Source organism: Arachis hypogaea, chromosome 19, assembly GCF_003086295.3.
Source record: "Arachis hypogaea cultivar Tifrunner chromosome 19, arahy.Tifrunner.gnm2.J5K5, whole genome shotgun sequence".
In the NCBI taxonomy this organism is placed as follows: domain Eukaryota; kingdom Viridiplantae; phylum Streptophyta; class Magnoliopsida; order Fabales; family Fabaceae; genus Arachis; species Arachis hypogaea.
The window spans coordinates 92,350,968-92,364,735 of NC_092054.1; the positions used below are offsets into that span (position 1 = coordinate 92,350,968).

A 13,768-nucleotide genomic window follows, 5' to 3' on the forward strand; every position below is an offset into this window, starting at 1 on the left:
TCAGAATGGACCATCCTGGATATATTCTATGATGATCTGTCTGAATTAGCTAAGATGTCATTGGATACTTCTACAGGTGGATCCATTCACCTAAAAAAATGCCTGCAGAAGCTCAAGAACTCATTGACATGGTTGCTAATAACCAGTTTATGTACACTTCTGAGAGGAATCCTGTGAGTAATGGGACGCCTCAGAAGAAGGGAGTTCTTGAAATTGATACTCTGAATGCCATATTGGCTTAGAATAAAATATTGACTCAGCAAGTTAATATGATTTCTTAGATTTTGAATGGAATGCAAGCTGCATCCAACAGTACTCAAGAGGCATCTGCTGAAGAAGAGGCTTATGATCCTGAGAACCCTGCAATAGCAGAGGTGAATTATATGGGTGAACCATATGGGAACACCTATAACCCCTCATGGAGAAATCACCCAAATTTCTCATGGAAGGATCAACAAAAGCCTCAATAAGGCTTTAATAATGGTGGAAGAAACAGGTTTATCAATAGTAAGCCTTTTTCATCATCCACTCAGCAACAGACAGAGAACTCTGAACAAAATACCTCTAATTTAGCAAACTTAGTCTCTGATCTATCTAAAGCCACTCTGAGTTTCATGAATGAAACAAGGTCATCCATTAGAAATTCAGAGGCACAAGTGGGCCAGCTGAGTAAAAGGATCACTGAAATCCCTCCTAGTACTCTCCCAAGCAATACAGAAGAAAATCCAAAAGGAGAGTGTAAGGCCATTGATATAACCATCATGGCCGAATCCAAGGAGGAAGGGGAGGACGTGAATCCCAAGGAGGAAGACCTCCTGGGACGTACAGTGATCAATAAGGAGTTTCCCTCTGAGGAACCAAAGGAATCTGAGACTCATCTAGAGACCATAGAGATTCCATTGAACCTCCTTATGCCATTCATGAGCTCTGAAGAGTATTCTTCTTTTGAAGAGAATGAAGATGTTACTAAAGAGCAAGTTGCCAAGTTCCTTGGTGCAATCATGAAACTGAATGCCAATTTATTTGGTAATGAGACTTGGGGAGATGAACCTCCCCTGTTCACCAATGAACTAAATGCATTGGATCAACTGAGATTATCTCAGAAGAAACAGGATCCTAGAAAGTTCCTAATACCTTGTACCATAGGCACCATGACCTTTGAGAAGGCTCTATGTGACCTGGGGTCAGGAATAAACCTCACGCCACTCTCTGTAATGGAGAAATTGGTAATCTTTGAGGTACAAGCTGCTAAAATCTCATTAAAGATGGCAGACAATTCCAGAAAATAGGCTTATGGACAAGTAGAGGACATATTAGTAAAGGTTGAAGGCCTTTACATCCCTGCTGATTTCATAATCCTAGATATTGGGAAGGATGAGGATGAATCCATCATCCTTGGAAGACCCTTCCTAGCCACAGCAAGAGCTGTGATTGATGTTAACAGAGGTGAACTAGTCCTTCAATTGAATAAGGACTCCCTTGAGTTTAAAACTCAAGGACATCCTTCTGTAAACATGGAAAAGAGGCACAGTAAGCTTCTCTCAAAACAGAGTCAACCAGAGCCCCCACAGTCAAACTCTAAGTTTGGTGTTGGGAGGCCACAACCAAACTCTAAGTTTGGTGTTGGAAAGTCTCAACAATGCTCTGAATATCTGTGAGGCTCCATGAGAGCCCACTGTCAAGCTATTGACATTAAAGAAGCGCTTGTTGGGAGGCAACCCAATTTTTAATTATCTAATTTTATTTTTATTTTTATTGTTCTTTCATGTTTTATTAGGTTCATGATCATGTGGAGTCACAAAATAAATAGAAAAATCAAAAACAGCAGAAGAAAAATTACACCCTGGAGGAATGGCTTACTGGCGTTTAAATGCTAGTAAGGAGCATCTGGCGTTGAACACCCAAAACAAGCAACATCCTGGCATTCAGACGCCAGGAATGCACACTAAGGAAAGCTGGCGCTGAACGCCAGAAACAAGCATAGAACTGGCGTTCAATGCCAGAAACATGCTGCATCTGGGCGCTGAACGCCCAGAACAAGCATCAATTCGGTGTTTAAATGCCAGAATTGCATGCACATTTTACATGCCTAATTGGTGCAGGGATGTAAATCCTTGACACCTCAGGATCTGTGGACCCCACAGTATTATCTCAGCATCTGTGGACCCCACAGGATCCCCACCTACCACCACTCATTCTCTTCCCTCTTCTCAATGTTCATCCTCTCTTCCCAATAAACACCCTTCCCTAAAACCCTTCACCAATCACCTCAATCTCCCTTCCCTATCACCACCTCACCACTCACATCCATCCACTCTTCCCCATAAACCTACCTCATAAACTCCACCTACCTTCAAAATTCAAAATCAATTTCCCACCCAAACCCACCCTATATGGCCGAAACTGAACCCCCCCACCCCTCCCTATATAAAGCCCTCCATTCTTCCTCATTTTCACACAACACAACCCTCTCTTCCCCTTCTTGAACAAATACACCTCTCGCTACTCTCCTCCATATTTTCTTCTTCTTCTTCATCCATTCTTTCTTTTCTTACTCGAGGGCAAGCAATATTCTAAGTTTGGTGTGGTAAAAGCATAAGCTTTTTTGTTTTTCCATTACCATTGATGGCACCCAAGACCGGAGAATCCTCTAGAAAAGGGAAAGGGAAGACAAAAGCTTCCACCTCTGAGTCATGGAAGATGGAAAGATTCATCTCCAAAGCTCATTAAGACCACTTCTATGATGTTGTGGCCAAGAAGAAGGTGATCCCCTGAGGTCCCTTTCAAGCTCAAGAGAAATGAGTATCCGGAGATCCGACATGAAATCCAAAGAAGAGGTTGGGAAGTTCTAACAAACCCCATCCAACAAGTCGGCATCCTAATGGTTCAAGAGTTTTATGCCAATGCATGGATCACTAGGAACCATGATCAAAGTAAGAACCCGAATCCAAAGAATTATATTACAATGGTTCGGGGGAAATACTTAGATTTTAGTCCGAAAAATGTGAGGTTGGCGTTCAACTTGCCTATGATGCAAGGAGATGCACGCCCCTACACTAGAAGGGTCAACTTTGATCAAAGGTTGGACCTAGTCCTCATGGACATATGTGTGGAAGGAGCTCAATGGAAGATTGACTCAAAAGGCAAACCGGTTCAACTTAGAAGACTGGACCTTAAGCCTGTGGCTAGAGGATGGTTGGAGTTCATCCAACGCTCCATCATTCCCACTAGCAACCGATCTGAAGTTACTGTAGATCGGGCCATTATGATTCACAACATCATGATTGGTGAGGAAGTAGAAGTTCATGAAGTCATCTCCCTTGAACTCTACAAAATAGCCGAAAAGTCCTCTCCCTTGGCAAGGCTAGCTTTTCCTCATCTTATTTGCCATCTATGTTACTCAACTGGAGCTTTCATAGAAGGAGACATTCCCATTGAGGAAGAGAAGCCCATCACTAAGAAAAGGATGGAGCAAACAAGAGAGCCCACTCATGGAGCTCAAGAAACACGTGAGGAAGCTCATCATCAAGAAATCCCTGAGATACCTCAAGGGATACACTTTCCTCCACAGAATTTTTGGGAGCAAATCAACACCTTCCTAGGAGAACTAAGTTCCAACATGGGACAATTAAGGGTGGAACATCAAGAGCACTCCATCATCCTTCATGAAATTAGAGAAGATCAAAAAGCAATGAGGGAGGAGCAACAAAGACAAGGAAGAGACATAGAAGAGCTCAAGGACATCATTGGTTCCTCAAGAAGGAAACGCCACCATCACTAAGGTGGACTCATTCCTTGTTCTTACATTCTCTGTTTTTCATTTTCTCTATGCTAAGTGTTTATCTGTGTTTGTGTCTTTATTACATGATCATTAGTATTAAGTGTCTATGCCTTAAAGTAGTGAATATGAATCCATCACCTCTCTTAAATGAAAAATGTTTTAATTCAAGAGAACAAGAAGTACATGAGTTTCGAATTTATCCTTGAACTTAGTTTAATTATATTGATGTGGTGACAATGCTTCTTGTTTTCTGAATGAATGCTTGAACAATGCATATGTCTTTTGAAGTTGTTGTTTAAGAATGTTAAATATGTTGGCTCTTGAAAGAATGATGACAAGGAGACATGTTATTTGATAATTTAAAAAATTATAAAATTGATTTTTGAAGCAAGAAAAAGTAGTGAATACAAAAGCTTGCAGAAAAAAAATTTGGCAAAAAAAAAATAGAAAAAGAAAAAGCAAGCAGAAAAAGCAAAAAGCTCTTAAAACCAAAAGGCAAGAGCAAAAATCCAATAGCCCTTAAAACCAAAAGGCAAGGGTAATAAAAAGGATCCCAAGGCTTTGAGCATCAGTGGATAGGAGGGCCTAAAGGAATAAAATTCTGGACTAAGCGGCTAAACCAAGCTGTCCCTAACCATGTGCTTGTGGCGTGAAGGTGTCAAGTGAAAACTTGAGACTGAGCGGTTAAAGTCAAAGTCCAAAGCAAAAGAATAGTGTGCTTAAGAACCCTGGACACCTCTAATTAGGGACTTTAGCAAAGCTGAGTCACAATCTGAAAAGGTTCACCCAGTTATGTGTTTGTGGCATTTATGTATCCGATGGTAATACTGGAAAACAAAGTGCTTAGGGGCACGGCCAAGACTCATAAAGTAGATGTGTTCAAGAATCAACATACTGAAATAGGAGAATCAATAACACTATCTGAACTCTGAGTTCCTATAGATGCCAATCATTCTGAACCTCAATGGATAAAGTGAGATGCCAAAACTATTCAAGAGGCAAAAAGCTACAAGTCCCGCTCATCTGATTGGAGCTATGTTTCATTGATAGTTTGGAATTTATAGTATATTCTCTTCTTTTTATCCTACTTGATTTTCAGTTGCTTGAGGACAAGCAACAATTTAAGTTTGGTGTTGTGATGAGCAGATAATTTATACGCTTTTTGGCATTATTTTTAGTATATTTTTAGTAGGATCTAGTTACTTTTAGGGATGTTTTTATTAGTTTTTATGTTAAATTCACATTTCTGGACTTTACCATGAGTTTGTGTGTTTTTCTGTGATTTCAGGTATTTTCTGGCTGAAATTGAAGGACTTGAGCAAAAATCAGATTCAGAGGTAGAAGAAGGACTACTGATGCTGTTGGATTCTGACCTCCCTGCACTCAAAAGTGGATTTTCTGGAGCTACAGAACTCAAAATGACGGGCTTCCAATTGCGTTGGAAAGTAGACATCCAGGGCTTTCCAGCAATATATAATAGTATATACTTTGGCCGAGTTTAGATGACGCAAAAGGGCGTTGAACGCCAGTTCTACGCTGCAGTCTGGAGTTAAACGCCAGAAACACGTCACGAACCAGAGTTGAACGCCAAAAACACGTTACAACTTGGCGTTCAACTCCAGAAGAAGCCTCTGAATGTGTAAACTTCAAGCTCAGCCCAAGCACACACCAAGTGGGCCCCGGAAGTGGATTTATGCATCAATTACTTACTTCTGTAAACCCTAGTTGCTAGTTTAGTATAAATAGGACTTTTTACTATTGTATTGACATCCTGAGTTACATCTTCAGATCATCTTATGATTTTTAGTTCATCTTAGGATCATATTGATCACGTTTGGGGTCTGGCCATTCGGCCATGCCTGGACCTTATCACTTATGTATTTTCAACGGTAGAGTTTCTACACACCATAGATTAAGGTGTGGAGCTCTGCTGTTCCTCACGAATTAATGCAAAGTACTCCTATTTCTCTATTCAATTCAACTTATTCCACTTCTAAGATATTCATTCGCATTTCAATATGAATGTGATGAACGTGACAATCATCATCATTCCCATACGAACGCGTGCCTGACAACCACTTCTGTTCCACCTTAGATTGGATGATTATCCCTTGGATCTCTTAATCAAAATTTTCGTGGTATAAGCTAGATTGATGGCAGCATTCATGAGAATCCAGAAAGTCTAAACCTTGTCTGTGGTATTCCGAGTAGGATTCAGGGATTGAATGACTGTGACGAACTTCAAACTCGCGAGTGCTGGGCGTAGTGACAGACGCAAAAGGAGGGTGAATCCTATTCCAGTATGATCGAGAACCTCAGATGATTAGCCGTGCTGTGACAGAGCATTTGGACCGTTTTCACAGAGAGGATGGGATGTAGCCATTGACAACGGTGATGCCTCCAGATGATTAGCCATACAGTGACAGCGCATCGGACCATTTTCACAGAGAGGATGAGATGTAGCCATTGACGACGGTGATGCCCTTACACAAAGTTTGCCATAGAAAGGAGTAAGACTGATTGGATGAAGACAGCGAGAAAGCAGAGATTCAGAGGAACGCAAGCATCTCTATATGCTTATCTGAAATTCTCACCAATGATATACATAAGTATTTTTATCTTTATTTTCTATTTATTTATTATTTATTTTCGAAAACTCCATAACTATTTGATATCCGCCTGACTGAGATTAACAAGATGACCATAGCTTGCTTCATACCAACAATCTCCGTGGGATCGACCCTTACTCACGTAAGGTTTTATTACTTGGACGACCCAGTGCACTTGCTGGATAGTTGTGCGAAGTTGTGAAGTTATGTTTGGACCATGGTATTGTGCACCAGTTTGTTGGCCCCATTGCTAGGGAGAGAATGAACAACAAAATTTACAACCTCACAGTAATAATTTCGCATGTATCAAGCTCCTCAATGTCTCTTCCTTGCCTTTGTTGCTCCTCTCTCATGGTTCTTTGATCTTCTCTAATATCATGGAGGAGGATGGAATGCTCTTGGTGCTCCATCCTTAGTTGTCCTATGTTGGAACTCAATTCTCCTAGGGAGGTGTTGATTTGCTCCTAATAGGTTTGTGGAGGAAGATGCATCCCTTGAGGTATCTCAGGGATTTCATGATGAGGAATTTCCTCATGCTCTTGTTGAGGTTATCTTGTTTGCTCCATCCTTTTCTTAGTGATGGGTTTGTCCTCATCAATGAGAATGTCTCCCTCTATGTCAATTCCAACCGAATTGCAAAGGTGACAAATGAGATGAGGGAAGGCTAACCTTGCCAAAGGAGAGGACTTGTCCACCACCTTGTAGAGTTCTTGGGATATAACCTCATGAACTTCCACTTGCTCTCTAATCATGATGCTATGTATCATGATAGCCCGGTCTATAGTAGCTTCGGACCGGTTGCTAGTGGGAATGATTGAGCGTTGGATGAACTCCAACCATCCCCTAGCCACGGGCTTGAGGTCATGCCTTCTTAGTTGAACCGGCTTCCCTCTTGCATCTCTTTTCCATTGGGCGCCCTCTTCACAGATGTCCATGAGGACTTGGTCCAACCTTTGATCAAAGTTGACCCTTCTAGTGTAGGGGTGTGCATCTCCTTGCATCATGGGCAAGTTGAATGCCAACCTTACATTTTCCGGACTAAAATCTAAGTAATTCCCCCGAACTATTGTAAGCCAATTCTTAGGGTCCGGGTTTACACTTTGATCATGGTTCTTGGTGATCCATGCATTTGCATAGAACTCTTGAACCATTAAGATCCCGACTTGTTGAATGGGGTTGGTGAGAACTTCCCAACCTCTTCTTCGGATCTCATGTCGGATCTCCGGATACTTATTCTTTTTGTGTTTGAAAGGGACCTCGGGGATCACTTTCTTCTTGGCCACAACTTCATAGAAGTGGTCTTGATACACCCTTGAGAGGAATCTCTCCATCTCCCATGACTCGGAGGTGGAAGCTTTTGCCTTCCCTTTCCTCTTTCTAGAGGTTTCTCCGGCTTTTGATGCCATAAATGGTTATGGAAAAACAAAAAACTTTAGCTTTTACCACACCAAACTTAGAAGGTTGCTCATCCTTGAGCAAAAGAAGAAAGAAGAGAGTAGAAGAAGAAGAAATAGAGGAGATGGAGGGGGCTTTGTGTTTCGGCCAAGGGGGAGAAGTAGTGTTTAGGTTGTGTGAAAATGAAGGAGTGAAGATGGGTTTATATAGTGGTGAGAAGGGTGCGTATGGTTTTATGAAGGATGGATGTGAGTGGTGAAGAGAATGGTGGGATTTGATAGGTGAGGGGTTTTTGGGGAAGAGGTATTGAGGTGATTGGTGAATGGGTGAAGAAGAAAGAGAGTGGTGGGGTAGGTGGGAATCCTGTGGGGTCCACAGATCCTGAGGTGTCATGGATATCTTATCCCTGCACTAAGTGGCATGCAAAATGCCCCTTTCTGCCAATCCTGGCGTTAAACGCCAGGCTGCTGCCCATTTTTGGCATTTAACACCAGCTTCTTGCCCATTCCTGGCATTAAACGCCAGTCTGGTGCCCTTTTCTGGCGTTAAACGCCCAGAATGGTGCCAGACTGGGCGTTTAACGCCCATTCTGCTACCTTTACTGGCGTTTAGACGCCAGTAACTGTCTCCTCCAAGGTGTTCTATTTTTCATTCTATTTTTCACTTTGTTTTTGCTTTTTTAATTGTTTTTGTGACTTCACATGATCATCAAGCTACAGAAAACATAAAATAACAAAGGAAAATAGAAATTTAACATAGAATAGTAACGATTGGGTTGCCTCCCAACAAGAGCTTTTTTAATGTTAATAGCTTGACAGTGGCTCTGATGGAGCCTTACAGATGTTCAGAGTAATGTTGGAACCTCCCAACACCAAACTTAGAATTTGAATGTGGGGGTTCAACACCAAACTTAAAGTTTGGTTGTGGCCTCCCAATACCAAACTTAGAGTTTGACTGTGGGGGCTCTGTTTGACTCTGTACTGAGAGAAGCTCTTCATGCTTCATCTCCATGGTGACAGAGGGATATCCTTGAGCTTTAAACACAAGGGAGTCTCTATTCACTTGAATGATCAATTCTCCTCTGTCAACATCAATCACAACTTTTGCTGTGGCTAGGAAGGGTCTGCCAAGGATGATGGATTCATCCATACACTTCCCAGTCTCTAGGACTATGAAATCAGCAGGGATGCAATGGTCTTCAACCTTTACCAAGACATCCTCTACAAGTCCATAAGCATGTTTCTTTGAATTGTCTGCCATCTCTAATGAGATTCTTGCAGCTTGTACCTCAATGATCCCTAGCTTCTCCATTACAGAGAGAGGCATAAGGTTTATGCTTGACCCTAGGTCACACAGAGCCTTCTCAAAGGTCATGGTGCCTATGGTACAAGGGATTGAGAACTTTCCAGGGTCCTGTCTCTTTTGAGGCAATCTCTGCCTAGTCAAGTTATCCAGTTCTTTGATGAGCAATGGAGGTTCATTCTCCCAAGTCTCATTACCAAATAACTTGGCATTTAGCTTCATGATTGCTCCAAGGTACTTAGCAACTTGCTCTTCAGTAACATCTTCATCCTCTTCAGAGGAAGAATACTCATCAGAGCTTATGAAAGGTAGAAGTAAATTCAATGGAATCTCTATGGTCTCAGAATGAGCCTCAAATTCCCATGGTTCCTCATTAGGGAACTCCATTGAGGTCAGTGGGAATCACTGCCTCTTCCTCCTCTCCAAGTTTGGCCGTGTGGGTTGTGGTTATGGCTTTACACTCTCTTTTTGAATTCTCTTCTGTATTTCTAGGGAGAGTGCTAGGAGGGAGTTCAGTAATTTTCTTACTCAGCTGACCCAATTGTGCCTCCAAATTTCTAATGGAGGACCTTGCTTCTATCATGAAACTTTGAGTGGTTTTGATTAGATCAGAGAGAATGGTTGTTAAATCAGAGGGGTTTTGCTTAGAATTCTCTGTCTGTTGCTGAGAAGATGATGGAAAAGGCTTGCTATTGCTAAACCTGTTTCTTCCACCATTATTGTTGTTGAAACCTTGTTGAGGTCTCTGTTGATCCTTCCATGAGAGATTTAGACGATTTCTCCATGAAGGATTATAGGTGTTTCCATAGGATTCTCCCATGTAATTCACCTCTTCCATTGCTGGGTTCTCAGGATCATAAGCTTCTTCTTCAGAGGAAGCTTCCTTAGTACTGCCTGTTGCTGCTTGCATTCCAAACAGACTCTAAGAAATCATATTGACTTGCTGAGTCAATATTTTATTCTGAGCCAATATGGCATTCAGAGTATCAATCTCAAGAACTCCTTTCTTCTAATTTGTCCCATTATTCACAGGATTCCTTTCAGAAGTGTACATGAATTGGTTATTTGCAACCATTTCAATGAGTTCTTGAGCTTCTGCAGGCATCTTCTTTAGATGAAGAGATCCTCCAGCAGAGCTATCCAATGACATCTTGGATAGTTCAGACAGACCATCATAGAAGATTCCTATGATGCTCCATTTTGAAAGCATGTCAGAAGGGCACCTTCTAATCAATTGCTTGTATCTCTCCAAAGCTTCATAGAGGGACTCACCATCCTTCTGTCTAAAGGTTTGGACTTCCACTCTAAGCTTAGTCAACTTTTGAGGTGGAAAGAACTTTGCCAAGAAGGCATTGACTAGCTTTTCCCAAGAGTTCAGGCTTTCCGTAGGTTGTGAATCCAACCATGTTCTAGCTCTGTCTCTTACAGCAAAAGGAAAGAGCATAAGTCTGTAGACTTCAGGGTCAACCCCATTGGTCTTGACAGTGCACTGGGTCGTCCAAGTAATAAACATAAAATAAACATAAAATAAACATATGGTCATCTTGTAAATCTCAGTCAGGCGGATTCAAATGGTTATGGAGTTTAAGGTGATGAAAATAAACATAAAATAAAGATAGAGATACTTATGTAATTCATTGGTGGATTTCAGATAAGCGTATGAAGATGCTTTGTTCCCCTTGAACCTCTGCTTTCCTATTGCCTTCTTCCAGTCATTCATACTCCTTTCCATGGCAAGATTTATATTGGGCATCACCGTTGTCAATGGCTACATCCCGTCCTCTCAGTGAAAATGGTCCTGATGCTCTGTCACAACATCGGCTAATCAGCTGTCGGTTCTCGATCATGTCCGAATAGGATCCATTGATCCTTTTGCATCTGTCATACGCCCCACAATCGCGAGTTTGAAGCTCGTCACAGTCATCCCTTCCCAGATCCTACTCGGAATACCACAGACAAGGTTTAGACTTTCCGGATCTCAGGAATGGCCGCCAATAATTCTAGCCTATACCATGAAGGTTCCAATCTTAGATTAGAAACCCAAGAGATATGCATTCAAGCCATTGCTAGTAGAACAGAGGTGGTTGTCAGGCCAATGTTCATAGGTGAGAATGATGATGAGTGTCACGGATCATCACATTCATCAAGTTAAAGAACAAATGAATATCTTGGAGAAGAAATAGACTTGAGTTGAATAGAAAAACAATAGTACTTGTATTAATTCATGAAGAACAGCAGAGCTCCACACCTTAATCTATGGTGTGTAGAAACTCCACCGTTGAGAATACATAAGAACAAGGTCCAGGCATGGCCAAATGGCCAGCCTCCAAACGTGTCTAAGATAGCATAAGACTTATCAAAGATTCAAAGTATGAAAATACAATAGCAAAAGGTCCTTTTTATAGAGAACTAGTAGCCTAGGGTTTACGGAAATCAGTAATTAATGCAAAAATCATCTTCCAGGCCCACTTGGTGTGTGCTTGGGCTGAGCATTGAAGCATTTTCGTGTAGAGACTTTTCTTGGAGTTAAACGCTAGCTTTTGTGCCAGTTTGGGCGTTTAACTCCAGCTTTTGTGCCAGTTTTGGAGTTAAACGCCAGAATTCTTGAGCTGACTTAGAACGCCTGTTTGGGCCCTCAAATCTCGGGCAAAGTATAGACTATTATATATTGCTGGAAAGCCCAGAATGTCTACTTTTCAACGCAATTGAGAGCGCGCCAATTGGGCTTCCGTAGCTCCAGAAAATCTACTTTGAGTGCAGGGAGGTCAGAATCCAACAGCATCTGCAGTCCTTTTTCAGCCTCTGAATCAGATTTTTGCTCAGGTCCCTCAATTTCAGCCAGAAAATACCTGAAATCATAGAAAAACACACAAACTCATAGTAAAGTCCAGAAGAGTGATTTTTATTTAAAAACTAATAAAAATATAATAAAAACTAACTAAAATATACTAAAAACATACTAAAAACAATGCCAAAAAGCGTATAAATTATCCGCTCATCAACAAGCAAGCTTTAAGTTTGGTGTTGTGATGCCAGGGCATTTTGGCTAGTTTCACTGACCTTTTCTTTATGGTTTTAAGGTAGTTTCATGCATTTTCTTAGGAAATAAGCAAGTTTTAGGTAAATAATCACTTACATCTTGATTCAAGTAAACATTGTGAATTTTACATGATTTCATGAGAATTATGCATGAATTAAAGGACAAATTGAATGATGCATGTCTCATAAGTTGGATTAGAGCTTTGATGCACTTTATTGCTTGATTTCAGGACAAAGGAAGCAAGGAAGAACCACGTTAGTAGCCACGTTAGTCTAGCTAATGTGACCACTAACGTGGAATGAAGGCTAGCTTGCAACGTTAATGAGAAAAGTGATTGCCAATAACGCCTTCGTGAGCCATCATAGTTAACGTGGAAGCTAACGTGGAAGAGAAGTAGAACTCCAACGATAGTGGTAAAAGTAAGTGCCACTAACGTTCCAAAAGGGGCAATTGGCCACGTTAAGAGCCACGTTAACTTAGTTAATGTGAGCTCTAACATGGAAGAAGAAGATGATGCCAACGTTAGTGACACTCACCTTTGTCACTAACATTGGACTAAGCCCATATTGGCTACGTTAAAAGCCGCGTTAACCTAGTTAACATGGACTCTAACGTGGAGGGAGCAAGAATCACCAACGTTAGTGACACTCACCTTTGTCACTAACGTTGGATTGAGCCACTATGAGCCACGTTAATTACATTAACGTGGAAGCTAACGTGGAGAAGAGGGATGATGAGCCAACGTTAGTGACACTCACGTTTGTCACTAACGTTGGAGATGGCTATCAATACCACGTTAGAAGTCACGTTAACCTAGTTAACGTGAACTTTAACGTGGGAATAGGGGCGTTCTGAAGCGTTAGTGACAAAGGTAAGTGTCACTAACGCTCTCGAAGATTTGGCAAGCCTACGTTAAAGGCCACGTTAACTATTCTAACGTGAACTCTAACATAGGGAGAAAGGGGTACTCTCAACGTTATTGAAAAAGGTAAACCCCAGTAACGTTTGCGAAGGGCCAAGGGTCAACGTTAGTGGTCACGTTAGTGCCACTAACATTGAAGTTAACGTGGACCACTTTGGGTTAGGAACGTTAGTGAAAAAGGTGATTGTCACTAACGTTCTTAACCCCACATTTTCACTTAACGTTAACACCACTAACGCCCTAAGCTAATGTACCTGCCTACTTCACACTTTCTCTGCAAGTAAAGCTGAGCCCACTGAAGAAGATAACTGCTTCAACTCAAGATCCAAAGGCCCATATCGAAGACTTGAAGAGCCAACTAGAACATCAGAAGAATAGTATAAATAGGGAGAGCTTTGAACTAGAAAGGAGCTTTTGGCATTATTAGAATTACTTTCTGTATTTTACTTTCTCTACACTTCTAGTTTAACTTTCAGAATGCACTCTCCATCTTTGCTTTCCATTCCCAGAGCTATGAACAACTAAACCCCTTTCATTGGGTTAGGGAGCTCTGTTGTAATTTGATGGATCAATAATAGTTTTCATTATTCTTCTTCTTTCTTTTCTCTTGATTTTACTAGAAAGCTTTCAATCTTCATCCAATTGAGTAGTTATCTTGGAAAAGAAGCTATTCATACTTGGATCTCTTCTGAACCTTGAAAAAGGGATGAAGAGATCAT

The 13,768-nt window shown here is 41.2% G+C and overlaps 1 non-coding gene across 1 annotated transcript; it reads left to right on the top strand.

Moving 5' to 3' along the window:
• The first annotated feature begins 10,291 nt into the window (after positions 1–10,291).
• LOC112780647 (small nucleolar RNA R71) lies at positions 10,292–10,399 on the top strand. The gene has a single exon (XR_003191469.1). It is a non-coding gene; the product is annotated as a small nucleolar RNA R71 (small nucleolar RNA).
• Positions 10,400–13,768: the final 3,369 nt, after the last annotated feature.